The sequence below is a fragment of the Lissotriton helveticus genome, chromosome 10, assembly GCF_964261635.1.
Source record: "Lissotriton helveticus chromosome 10, aLisHel1.1, whole genome shotgun sequence".
Taxonomy (NCBI): Eukaryota; Metazoa; Chordata; class Amphibia; order Caudata; family Salamandridae; genus Lissotriton; species Lissotriton helveticus.
The window spans coordinates 269,630,076-269,643,199 of NC_136071.1; positions in this window are offsets into that span (position 1 = coordinate 269,630,076).

Below are 13,124 nucleotides of genomic sequence, written 5' to 3' on the forward strand. Positions count from 1 at the left end.
TCTTTCTGCACCAGTCATGCTTCTTTCTGCACCCCTGTTGTCTCTTTATGTACCTCTTTTGCACTTTTCTAGCTTTTTCTGCAACTCTCTTCCCTCTTTCTGCACATCTGTTGCCTCTTTCCGCACCTCATTTGCTTTATTCTGCACCCTTGGTGTCTCTTTCTGCACCCCTGTTGTGTCTTTCTGCACTCATCTTCCTGCTTTCTGTTCGTTTCCCGCTTATTTTTGCATATCACTTGCCTCATTCTGAACTTTTCTTGCTTCTTTCTACACCTCTGTTGCTACTTTCAGCAATTCTCTTGCCTCTTTTTGCACCTCTGTTGGCTCTTTCTGCACCTCACTTGCTCCTTTCTACACTTCTCTTGACTCTTTCTGCACCCTTGTTGCTTCATTCTGCACTTCCGATTCTTTCTGCACCTGTTTTGATTCTTTCTGCACCCCTGTTGTCTCTATATGCACCTTGTTTGCCTTTTTCTGTACTTTTCTTGCCTTTTCAGCACCTCTCTTCCCTCTTTCTGCACGTCTGTTGCCTCTTTCTGAACCTCATTTGCTTCTTTCTGCACCCCTTTTTCTCTTTCTGTACTTGTCTTGCCTCTTTTAGTACATTTCCTGCCTGTTTTTGCATCCCACTTGCCTCTTTATGCACTTTTCTAAACCTCTGTTGCTTCTTTCAGCAATTCTCTTGCCTCTATGTACACTTCCCTTGCCTGTTTCAGCACCTCTCTTACCTCTTTTTGCACCTGTTTTGGCTCTTTATGCAGCTCACTTGCTCCTTTCTACACTTCTCTTACCTCATTCTGCATCTCTGTTGCTACATTCTGCACTTTCCATGCTTTTTTCTTTACCTGTCTTGCTTGTTTCTGCACCCCTGTTGTCTCTTTATGTACCTCTTTTGCCTTTTTCTGTACTTTTCTTGCCTTTTCAGCACCTCTCTTTCCTCTTTCTGCACGTCTGTTGCCTCTTTCTGCACCTCATTTGCTTCTTTCTGCACCCCTGTTGTCTCTTTCTGCACTGGTCTTCCTTCTTTCTATACCTCTGTTGGTTCTTCAAGCAATTCTCCTGCCTCTTTGTGCACTTCTCTTGCTGTTTTCAACACCTATCTTGCCTCTTTTTGCACATCTGTTGGCTCTTTCTGCACCTCACTTGCTCCTTTCTACACTTCTCGTGCCTCTTTCTGCACCCTTGTTGCTTCATTCTGCACTTTCCATGCTTCATTCTGCACCTGTCTTGCTTCTTTCTGCACCCCTGCTGTCTCTTTATGTACCTCGTTAGCCTCTTTATGCATTTTTCTAGCCTTTTTCTTCACCTCTCTTTACTCTTTCTGCATGTCTGTTGCCTCTTTCTGCACCTCATTTGCTTCTGTCTGCACCCCTGTCGTCTCTTTCTGCACTTGTCTTGCCACTTTCTGTACATTTCCTGCCTGTTTTTGCATCTTACTTGCCTCTTTCTGCACTTTTCTACACCTCTGTTACTTCTTTCAGAAATTCTCTTGCCTCTTTGTGCACCTCTCTTGCCTTTTTCAGCACCTCTCTTGCCTCTTTTTGTACCTGTTTTGGCTCTTTATGCACCTCACTTGCTGTTTTCTACACTTGCTCCTTTCTGGTGCCTCTTTCTGCACCCTTGTTGCTTCATTCAACACTTTCCATGCTTCTTTTTGCACCTGCCTTGCTTCTTTCTGCACCCCTGCTGTCTCTTTTTGTACCTCTTTAGCCTCTTTCTGCTCTTTACTTGCCCTTTTCAGCACCTCTCTTCCCTCTTTCTGCAGCTCATTTGCTACTTTCTGCACCCCTGTTGTGTTTTTCTGCACTCGTCTTTCCTCTTGCTGTACCTTTCCTGCCTGTTATTGCATCTAACTTGTCTATTTCTACACTTTTCTTGCTTCTTGCTACACCTCTGTGGCTTCTTTCAGAAATTCTCTTGCCGCTTTGTGCACCTCTATTGCCTGTTTCTGCACTTCTCTTGGCTCTTACTGCATCCCTGTTGCTTCATGCAGCACTTTCCATGCTTCTTTCTGCACCAGTCTTGCTTCCTCCTGTCTCTTTATGTACCTCTTTTGCACTTTTCTTGCCCTTTCCTGCACCTCTCTTCCCTCTTTCTGCACATCTGTTGCCTCTTTCGGCACCACATTTGCTTTTTTCTGCACCCCTGTTGTCTCTTTCTGTACCCCTGTTGTGTCTTTCTGCACTCGTCTTCCTGCTTTCTGTTCCTTTCCTGCTTGTTTTTGTATCTCACTTGCCTCATTCTGAACTTTTCTTGCTTCTTTCTACACCTCTGTTGCTTCTTTCAGCAATTCTTTGCCTTTTTGTGCACCTCTTGCCTGTTTCTGCACCTCTCTTGCCTCTTTTTGCACCTCTGTTGGCTTTCTGCACCTCACTTGCTCCTTTCTACACTTTCCTCTTTCTGCACCTTTATTGCTTCATTCTGCACTTTCCATGATTCTTTCAGCATCTGTCTTGCTTCTTTCTGCACCCCTGTTGTCTCTATATGTACCTCGTTTTCCTCTTTCGGCACTTTTCTTACCTGTTTCTGTACTTCTCTTCACTCTTTCTGCACGTCTGTTGCTTCTTTCCGAACCTCATTTGCTTCTTTCTGCACCCCTGTTTTATCTTTCTGCACTTGTCTTGCCTCTTTTTGTACATTTCCTGCCTGTTTTTGCATCTCACTTGCCTCTTTCTGCACTTTTCTACACCTCAGTTGCTTCTTTCAGCAATTCTCTTGCCTCTTTGTGCACTTCCCGTGCCTGTTTGAGCACCTCTCTTACCTCTTTTTGCACCTGTTTTGGCTCTTTATGAACCTCACTTGCTCCTTTCTACACTTCTCTTGCCTCTTTCTGCACCTCTGTTGCTTCATTCTGCACTTTCCATGCTTTTTTCTTCACCTGTCTTGCTTCTTCCTGCACCACTGTTGTCTATTTACGTACCTCTTTTGCCTTTTTCTGTACTTTGCTTGCCTTTTCAGCACCTCTCTTCGCTCTTTCTGCACGTCTGTTGCCTCTTTCTGCACCTCATTTGCTTCTTTCTGCACCCCTGTTGTCTCTTTCTGCACTTGTCTTCCTTCTTTCTATACCTTTCCTGCCTGTTTTTGCATCTCACTTGCCTCTTTCTGCACTTTTCTTGCTTCTTTCTACACCTCTGTTGGTTCTGTCAGCAATTCTCTTGCCTCTTTGTGCACTTTTCTTGCCTGTTTCAGCTCCTCTCTTGCCTCTTTTTGCACCTCTGTTTGCTTTTTCTGCACCTCACTTGCTCATTTCTACACTTCTCGTGCCTCTTTCTGCACCCTTGTTGTTTCATTCTGCACTTTCCATGCTTCTTTCTGCTCCTGTCTTGCTTCTTTCTGCACCACTGCTGTCTCTTTGTGTACCTCGTTTGCCTCTTTCTGCACTTTTCTTGCCTTTTTCATCACCTCTACTCTTTCTGCACGTCTGTTGCCTCTTTCTGCACCTCATTTGTTTCTTTCTGCACCCCTGTTGTCTCTTTCTGCACTTTTCTTGCCTCTTTCTGTACATTTACTGCCTGTTTTTGCATCTTACTTGCCTCTGTCTGCACTGTTCTACTCCTCTGTTGCTTCTTTCAGCAATTCTCTTGCCTCTTTGTGCACTTCTCTTGCTGTTTTCAGCACCTATCTTGCCTCTTTTTGCACATCTGTTGGCTCTTTATGCACCTCAATTGCTCCTTTCTACACTTCTGGTGCCTCTTTCTGCACTCTTGTTGCTTCATTCAGCATTTTCCATGCTTCTTTTTGCACCTGTCTTGCTTCTTTCTGCACCCCTGCTTTCTCTTTTTGTACCTCTTTAGCCTCTTTCTGCTGTTTTCTTGCCTTTTTCAGCACTTCTCTTCCCTCTTTCTGCACATCTGCTGCCTTTTTCTGCACCTCATGTGCTTCTTTCTGCACCCCTGGTGTCTCTTTCTGCACTTGTCTTCCCTCTTTTTGCACCCTTGTTGCTTCATGCTGCACTTCCCATCCTTCTTTCTGCACCAGTCTTGCTTCTTTCTGCACCCCTGTTGTCTCTTTATGTACCTCTTTTGCACTTTTCTGGCCTTTTTCAGCACCTCTCTCCCCTCTTTCTGCATATCTGTTGCTTCTTTCTGCACCTCACTCGCTTCTTTCTGCAGCTCTGTTGTCTCTTTATGCACTCATCTATCCTCTTTCTGCACCCTTCCTGCCTGTTTTTGCATCTCACTTGCTCTTTCTGTACTTTTCGCGCTTCTTTCTACACCTCAGTTGCTTCTTTCAGTAATTCTCTTGCCTCTGTGCACTTTTCTTGCCTCTTTCGGCACACCTGTTGCTTCATGCTGCACTTTCCTCGCTTCTTTTTGCATCTGTCTTGCTTCTTTCTGCACCCCTGTTATCTCTTTATGTACCTTTTTTGCCTCTTTCTGCACCTTTCTTGCCTTTTTCAGCACCTCTCTTCCCTCTTCCTGCACGTCTGTTGACTCTTTCTGCACCTCATATGCTTTTTTATGCACCCCTGTTGTCTCTTTATGTACCTCTTTTGCCTCTTTCTGCACTTTTCTTGCCTTTTTCTGCACCTCTCCTCCCTCTTTCTGCACTTCTGTTGCCTCTTTCTGCACCTCATTTGCTACTTTCTGCACCCCTGTTGTCTCTATATGTACCTCGTTTGCCTCTTTCGGCACTTTTCTTACCTGTTTCTGTACTTCTCTTCACTCTTTCTGCACGTCTGTTGCTTCTTTCCGAACCTCATTTGCTTCTTTCTGCACCCCTGTTTTATCTTTCTGCACTTGTCTTGCCTCTTTTTGTACATTTCCTGCCTATTTTTGCACTTTTCTACACCTCAGTTGCTTCTTTCAGCAATTCTCTTGCCTCTTTGTGCACTTCCCTTGCCTGTTTGAGCACCTCTCTTACCTCTTTTTGCACCTGTTTTGGCTCTTTATGAACCTCACTTGCTCCTTTCTACACTTCTCTTGCCTCTTTCTGTACCTCTGTTGCTTCATTCTGCACTTTCCATGCTTTTTTCTTCACCTGTCTTGCTTCTTCCTGCACCACTGTTGTCTATTTACGTACCTCTTTTGCCTTTTTCTGTACTTTGCTTGCCTTTTCAGCACCTCTCTTCGCTCTTTCTGCACGTCTGTTGCCTCTTTCTGCACCTCATTTGCTTCTTTCTGCACCCCTGTTGTCTCTTTCTGCACTTGTCTTCCTTCTTTCTATACCTTTCCTGCCTGTTTTTGCATCTCACTTGCCTCTTTCTGCACTTTTCTTGCTTCTTTCTACACCTCTGTTGGTTCTGTCAGCAATTCTCTTGCCTCTTTGTGCACTTTTCTTGCCTGTTTCAGCTCCTCTCTTATCTCTTTTTGCACCTCTGTTTGCTTTTTCTGCACCTCACTTGCTCATTTCTACACTTCTCGTGCCTCTTTCTGCACCCTTGTTGTTTCATTCTGCACTTTCCATGCTTCTTTCTCCTCCTGTCTTGCTTCTTTCTGCACCACTGCTGTCTCTTTGTGTACCTCGTTTGCCTCTTTCTGCACTTTTCTTGCCTTTTTCATCACCTCTACTCTTTCTGCACATCTGCTGCCTTTTTCTGCACCTCATGTGCTTCTTTCTGCACCCCTGGTGTCTCTTTCTGCACTTGTATTCCCTCTTTTTGCACCCCTGTTGCTTCATGCTGCACTTCCCATCCTTCTTTCTGCACCAGTCTTGCTTCTTTCTGCACCCCTGTTGTCTCTTTATGTACCTCTTTTGCACTTTTCTGGCCTTTTTCAGCACCTCTCTCCCCTCTTTCTGCATATCTGTTGCTTCTTTCTGCACCTCACTCGCTTCTTTCTGCAGCTCTGTTGTCTCTTTATGCACTCATCTATCCTCTTTCTCCACCCTTCCTGCCTGTTTTTGCATCTCACTTGCTCTTTCTGTACTTTTCGCGCTTCTTTCTACACCTCAGTTGCTTCTTTCAGTAATTCTCTTGCCTCTGTGCACTTTTCTTGCCTCTTTCGGCACACCTGTTGCTTCATGCTGCACCTTCCTTGCTTCTTTTTGCATCTGTCTTGCTTCTTTCTGCACCCCTGTTATCTCTTTATGTACCTTTTTTGCCTCTTTCTGCACCTTTCTTGCCTTTTTCAGCACCTCTCTTCCCTCTTCCTGCACGTCTGTTGACTCTTTCTGCACCTCATATGCTTTTTTATGCACCCCTGTTGTCTCTTTATGTACCTCTTTTGCCTCTTTCTGCACTTTTCTTGCCTTTTTCTGCACCTCTCCACCCTCTTTCTGCACTTCTGTTGCCTCTTTCTGCACCTCATTTGCTACTTTCTGCACCCCTGTTGTCTCTATATGTACCTCGTTTGCCTCTTTCGGCACTTTTCTTACCTGTTTCTGTACTTCTCTTCACTCTTTCTGCACGTCTGTTGCTTCTTTCCGAACCTCATTTGCTTCTTTCTGCACCCCTGTTTTATCTTTCTGCACTTGTCTTGCCTCTTTTTGTACATTTCCTGCCTGTTTTTGCACTTTTCTACACCTCAGTTGCTTCTTTCAGCAATTCTCTTGCCTCTTTGTGCACTTCCCTTGCCTGTTTGAGCACCTCTCTTACCTCTTTTTGCACCTGTTTTGGCTCTTTATGAACCTCACTTGCTCCTTTCTACACTTCTCTTGCCTCTTTCTGCACCTCTGTTGCTTCATTCTGCACTTTCCATGCTTTTTTCTTCACCTGTCTTGCTTCTTCCTGCACCACTGTTGTCTATTTACGTACCTCTTTTGCCTTTTTCTGTACTTTACTTGCCTTTTCAGCACCTCTCTTCGCTCTTTCTGCACGTCTGTTGCCTCTTTCTGCACCTCATTTGCTTCTTTCTGCACCCCTGTTGTCTCTTTCTGCACTTGTTTTCCTTCTTTCTATACCTTTCCTGCCTGTTTTTGCATCTCACTTGCCTCTTTCTGCACTTTTCTACACCTCAGTTGCTTCTTTCAGCAATTCTCTTGCCTCTTTGTGCACTTCCCGTGCCTGTTTGAGCACCTCTCTTACCTCTTTTTGCACCTGTTTTGGCTCTTTATGAACCTCACTTGCTCCTTTCTACACTTCTCTTGCCTCTTTCTGCACCTCTGTTGCTTCATTCTGCACTTTCCATGCTTTTTTCTTCACCTGTCTTGCTTCTTCCTGCACCACTGTTGTCTATTTACGTACCTCTTTTGCCTTTTTCTGTACTTTGCTTGCCTTTTCAGCACCTCTCTTCGCTCTTTCTGCACGTCTGTTGCCTCTTTCTGCACCTCATTTGCTTCTTTCTGCACCCCTGTTGTCTCTTTCTGCACTTGTCTTCCTTCTTTCTATACCTTTCCTGCCTGTTTTTGCATCTCACTTGCCTCTTTCTGCACTTTTCTTGCTTCTTTCTACACCTCTGTTGGTTCTGTCAGCAATTCTCTTGCCTCTTTGTGCACTTTTCTTGCCTGTTTCAGCTCCTCTCTTGCCTCTTTTTGCACCTCTGTTTGCTTTTTCTGCACCTCACTTGCTCATTTCTACACTTCTCGTGCCTCTTTCTGCACCCTTGTTGTTTCATTCTGCACTTTCCATGCTTCTTTCTGCTCCTGTCTTGCTTCTTTCTGCACCACTGCTGTCTCTTTGTGTACCTCGTTTGCCTCTTTCTGCACTTTTCTTGCCTTTTTCATCACCTCTACTCTTTCTGCACGTCTGTTGCCTCTTTCTGCACCTCATTTGTTTCTTTCTGCACCCCTGTTGTCTCTTTCTGCACTTTTCTTGCCTCTTTCTGTACATTTACTGCCTGTTTTTGCATCTTACTTGCCTCTGTCTGCACTGTTCTACACCTCTGTTGCTTCTTTCAGCAATTCTCTTGCCTCTTTGTGCACTTCTCTTGCTGTTTTCAGCACCTATCTTGCCTCTTTTTGCACATCTGTTGGCTCTTTATGCACCTCAATTGCTCCTTTCTACACTTCTGGTGCCTCTTTCTGCACTCTTGTTGCTTCATTCAGCATTTTCCATGCTTCTTTTTGCACCTGTCTTGCTTCTTTCTGCACCCCTGCTTTCTCTTTTTGTACCTCTTTAGCCTCTTTCTGCTGTTTTCTTGCCTTTTTCAGCACTTCTCTTCCCTCTTTCTGCACATCTGCTGCCTTTTTCTGCACCTCATGTGCTTCTTTCTGCACCCCTGGTGTCTCTTTCTGCACTTGTCTTCCCTCTTTTTGCACCCCTGTTGCTTCATACTGCACTTCCCATCCTTCTTTCTGCACCAGTCTTGCTTCTTTCTGCACCCCTGTTGTCTCTTTATGTACCTCTTTTGCACTTTTCTGGCCTTTTCAGCACCTCTCTCCCCTCTTTCTGCATATCTGTTGCTTCTTTCTGCACCTCACTCGCTTCTTTCTGCAGCTCTGTTGTCTCTTTATGCACTCATCTATCCTCTTTCTGCACCCTTCCTGCCTGTTTTTGCATCTCACTTGCTCTTTCTGTACTTTTCGCGCTTCTTTCTACACCTCAGTTGCTTCTTTCAGTAATTCTCTTGCCTCTGTGAACTTTTCTTGCCTCTTTCGGCACACCTGTTGCTTCATGCTGCACTTTCCTCGCTTCTTTTTGCATCTGTCTTGCTTCTTTCTGCACCCCTGTTATCTCTTTATGTACCTTTTTTGCCTCTTTCTGCACCTTTCTTGCCTTTTTCAGCACCTCTCTTCCCTCTTCCTGCACGTCTGTTGACTCTTTCTGCACCTCATATGCTTTTTTATGCACCCCTGTTGTCTCTTTATGTACCTCTTTTGCCTCTTTCTGCACTTTTCTTGCCTTTTTCTGCACCTCTCCTCCCTCTTTCTGCACTTCTGTTGCCTCTTTCTGCACCTCATTTGCTACTTTCTGCACCCCTGTTGTCTCTATATGTACCTCGTTTGCCTCTTTCGGCACTTTTCTTACCTGTTTCTGTACTTCTCTTCACTCTTTCTGCACGTCTGTTGCTTCTTTCCGAACCTCATTTGCTTCTTTCTGCACCCCTGTTTTATCTTTCTGCACTTGTCTTGCCTCTTTTTGTACATTTCCTGCCTATTTTTGCACTTTTCTACACCTCAGTTGCTTCTTTCAGCAATTCTCTTGCCTCTTTGTGCACTTCCCTTGCCTGTTTGAGCACCTCTCTTACCTCTTTTTGCACCTGTTTTGGCTCTTTATGAACCTCACTTGCTCCTTTCTACACTTCTCTTGCCTCTTTCTGCACCTCTGTTGCTTCATTCTGCACTTTCCATGCTTTTTTCTTCACCTGTCTTGCTTCTTCCTGCACCACTGTTGTCTATTTACGTACCTCTTTTGCCTTTTTCTGTACTTTGCTTGCCTTTTCAGCACCTCTCTTCGCTCTTTCTGCACGTCTGTTGCCTCTTTCTGCACCTCATTTGCTTCTTTCTGCACCCCTGTTGTCTCTTTCTGCACTTGTCTTCCTTCTTTCTATACCTTTCCTGCCTGTTTTTGCATCTCACTTGCCTCTTTCTGCACTTTTCTTGCTTCTTTCTACACCTCTGTTGGTTCTGTCAGCAATTCTCTTGCCTCTTTGTGCACTTTTCTTGCCTGTTTCAGCTCCTCTCTTGCCTCTTTTTGCACCTCTGTTTGCTTTTTCTGCACCTCACTTGCTCATTTCTACACTTCTCGTGCCTCTTTCTGCACCCTTGTTGTTTCATTCTGCACTTTCCATGCTTCTTTCTCCTCCTGTCTTGCTTCTTTCTGCACCACTGCTGTCTCTTTGTGTACCTCGTTTGCCTCTTTCTGCACTTTTCTTGCCTTTTTCATCACCTCTACTCTTTCTGCACATCTGCTGCCTTTTTCTGCACCTCATGTGCTTCTTTCTGCACCCCTGGTGTCTCTTTCTGCACTTGTATTCCCTCTTTTTGCACCCCTGTTGCTTCATGCTGCACTTCCCATCCTTCTTTCTGCACCAGTCTTGCTTCTTTCTGCACCCCTGTTGTCTCTTTATGTACCTCTTTTGCACTTTTCTGGCCTTTTTCAGCACCTCTCTCCCCTCTTTCTGCATATCTGTTGCTTCTTTCTGCACCTCACTCGCTTCTTTCTGCAGCTCTGTTGTCTCTTTATGCACTCATCTATCCTCTTTCTCCACCCTTCCTGCCTGTTTTTGCATCTCACTTGCTCTTTCTGTACTTTTCGCGCTTCTTTCTACACCTCAGTTGCTTCTTTCAGTAATTCTCTTGCCTCTGTGCACTTTTCTTGCCTCTTTCGGCACACCTGTTGCTTCATGCTGCACCTTCCTTGCTTCTTTTTGCATCTGTCTTGCTTCTTTCTGCACCCCTGTTATCTCTTTATGTACCTTTTTTGCCTCTTTCTGCACCTTTCTTGCCTTTTTCAGCACCTCTCTTCCCTCTTCCTGCACGTCTGTTGACTCTTTCTGCACCTCATATGCTTTTTTATGCACCCCTGTTGTCTCTTTATGTACCTCTTTTGCCTCTTTCTGCACTTTTCTTGCCTTTTTCTGCACCTCTCCACCCTCTTTCTGCACTTCTGTTGCCTCTTTCTGCACCTCATTTGCTACTTTCTGCACCCCTGTTGTCTCTATATGTACCTCGTTTGCCTCTTTCGGCACTTTTCTTACCTGTTTCTGTACTTCTCTTCACTCTTTCTGCACGTCTGTTGCTTCTTTCCGAACCTCATTTGCTTCTTTCTGCACCCCTGTTTTATCTTTCTGCACTTGTCTTGCCTCTTTTTGTACATTTCCTGCCTGTTTTTGCACTTTTCTACACCTCAGTTGCTTCTTTCAGCAATTCTCTTGCCTCTTTGTGCACTTCCCTTGCCTGTTTGAGCACCTCTCTTACCTCTTTTTGCACCTGTTTTGGCTCTTTATGAACCTCACTTGCTCCTTTCTACACTTCTCTTGCCTCTTTCTGCACCTCTGTTGCTTCATTCTGCACTTTCCATGCTTTTTTCTTCACCTGTCTTGCTTCTTCCTGCACCACTGTTGTCTATTTACGTACCTCTTTTGCCTTTTTCTGTACTTTACTTGCCTTTTCAGCACCTCTCTTCGCTCTTTCTGCACGTCTGTTGCCTCTTTCTGCACCTCATTTGCTTCTTTCTGCACCCCTGTTGTCTCTTTCTGCACTTGTCTTCCTTCTTTCTATACCTTTCCTGCCTGTTTTTGCATCTCACTTGCCTCTTTCTGCACTTTTCTTGCTTCTTTCTACACCTCTGTTGGTTCTGTCAGCAATTCTCTTGCCTCTTTGTGCACTTTTCTTGCCTGTTTCAGCTCCTCTCTTGCCTCTTTTTGCACCTCTGTTTGCTTTTTCTGCACCTCACTTGCTCATTTCTACACTTCTCGTGCCTCTTTCTGCACCCCTGTTGCTTCATGCTGCACTTCCCATCCTTCTTTCTGCACCAGTCTTGCTTCTTTCTGCACCCCTGTTGTCTCTTTATGTACCTCTTTTGCACTTTTCTGGCCTTTTTCAGCACCTCTCTCCCCTCTTTCTGCATATCTGTTGCTTCTTTCTGCACCTCACTCGCTTCTTTCTGCAGCTCTGTTGTCTCTTCATGCACTCATCTATCCTCTTTCTCCACCCTTCCTGCCTGTTTTTGCATCTCACTTGCTCTTTCTGTACTTTTCGCGCTTCTTTCTACACCTCAGTTGCTTCTTTCAGTAATTCTCTTGCCTCTGTGCACTTTTCTTGCCTCTTTCGGCACACCTGTTGCTTCATGCTGCACTTTCCTTGCTTCTTTTTGCATCTGTCTTGCTTCTTTCTGCACCCCTGTTATCTCTTTATGTACCTTTTTTGCCTCTTTCTGCACCTTTCTTGCCTTTTTCAGCACCTCTCTTCCCTCTTCCTGCACGTCTGTTGACTCTTTCTGCACCTCATATGCTTTTTTATGCACCCCTGTTGTCTCTTTATGTACCTCTTTTGCCTCTTTCTGCACTTTTCTTGCCTTTTTTTGCACCTCTCCTCCCTCTTTCTGCACTTCTGTTGCCTCTTTCTGCACCTCATTTGCTACTTTCTGTACCCCTGTTGTCTTTTTCTGCACTCGTCTTCCCTCTTCCCGTACCTTTCCTGCCTGCTTTTGCATCTCACTTGCCTCTTTCTGCACTTTTCTTGCTTCTTTCTATACCTCTGTTGCTTCTTTCAGCAATTCTCTTGCCTCTTTTTGCACATCTGTTGGCTCTTTCTGCACATCACTTTCTCTTTTCTACACTTCTCTAATCTCTTGCTACACCCCTGTTGTTTCATTCTACACTTTCCATGCTTCTTTCTGCATCTGTCTTGCTTCTTTCTGCACCCCTGTTGTCTCTTTATGTACCTCTTTTGCCTCTTTCTGCACTTTTCTTGCCTTCTTTTGTACTTCTCTTGCCTGTTTCTGCACTTCTCTTGCCTCTTTCTCCACTCCTGTTGCTTCATTCTGTCCTTTCTGCACCTGTTGTCCTTCTGTCTGCACCCCTCCTGCCTCCATCTGTACCTCTCTTGCCTCTTTGTTCACCCATGTTACCTTTTTGAGCACCCCTCTTGCCTCTCTCTCCACCCCTCTTTCTACACCTCTGTTGGTTTTTTATGCACTGCTCTTGCTTGTATTGGTACCTTACTTGCCTCTATCAACACTTCTCTTGTTTCTTCTACACCTCTGTTGCTTCTTTCAGCAATTCTCTTGCCTCAATCTGCACTTCTCTTCCATCTTTCTGCACCCCTCCTGCCTCTTTCTGTAGTTCTCTTGCCTCTTTGTGCACCTCTCCTACCCCTTTCTGCACCCCATTTGCCTCTTTGTATACCTCTTTTAGTTCTTTATGCACCTCACTTGCCTCTTTCTGTACTTCACTTGCTTTTTTCTGCACCTCTCTTGCCTCTTTCAGCACCCGTGGTGCTTCTTTCTGTACTTCTCTTGCCTCCTTCTGCACCTCTTAGTTAGAGGTAGTTTTAATCCCCCTGCCCTATTATGTACTGGGCCATACTGGGGAGGTCATGCCAATCACAGGGGTACCCCAACCCATAGTGTACCCTAGTGTATGTAGGTGTTTTCACTGTATTCTAAGTGTCTTTTAGCATAGCACTGACTGCATAACTGGTTAGTCAGAGTCAGTTACCACCGGTACCCCGCAGAAAAAAGTTGGGGGCACAGGATGACATTGCAACAAGGCCTATTTCTGATACTCTGTTGGTTCTTTGTGCACACCTCTTGCTTGTTTATGCACCTTTCTTCATCTGTTGCTTCTTTCTGCATTTCTGTT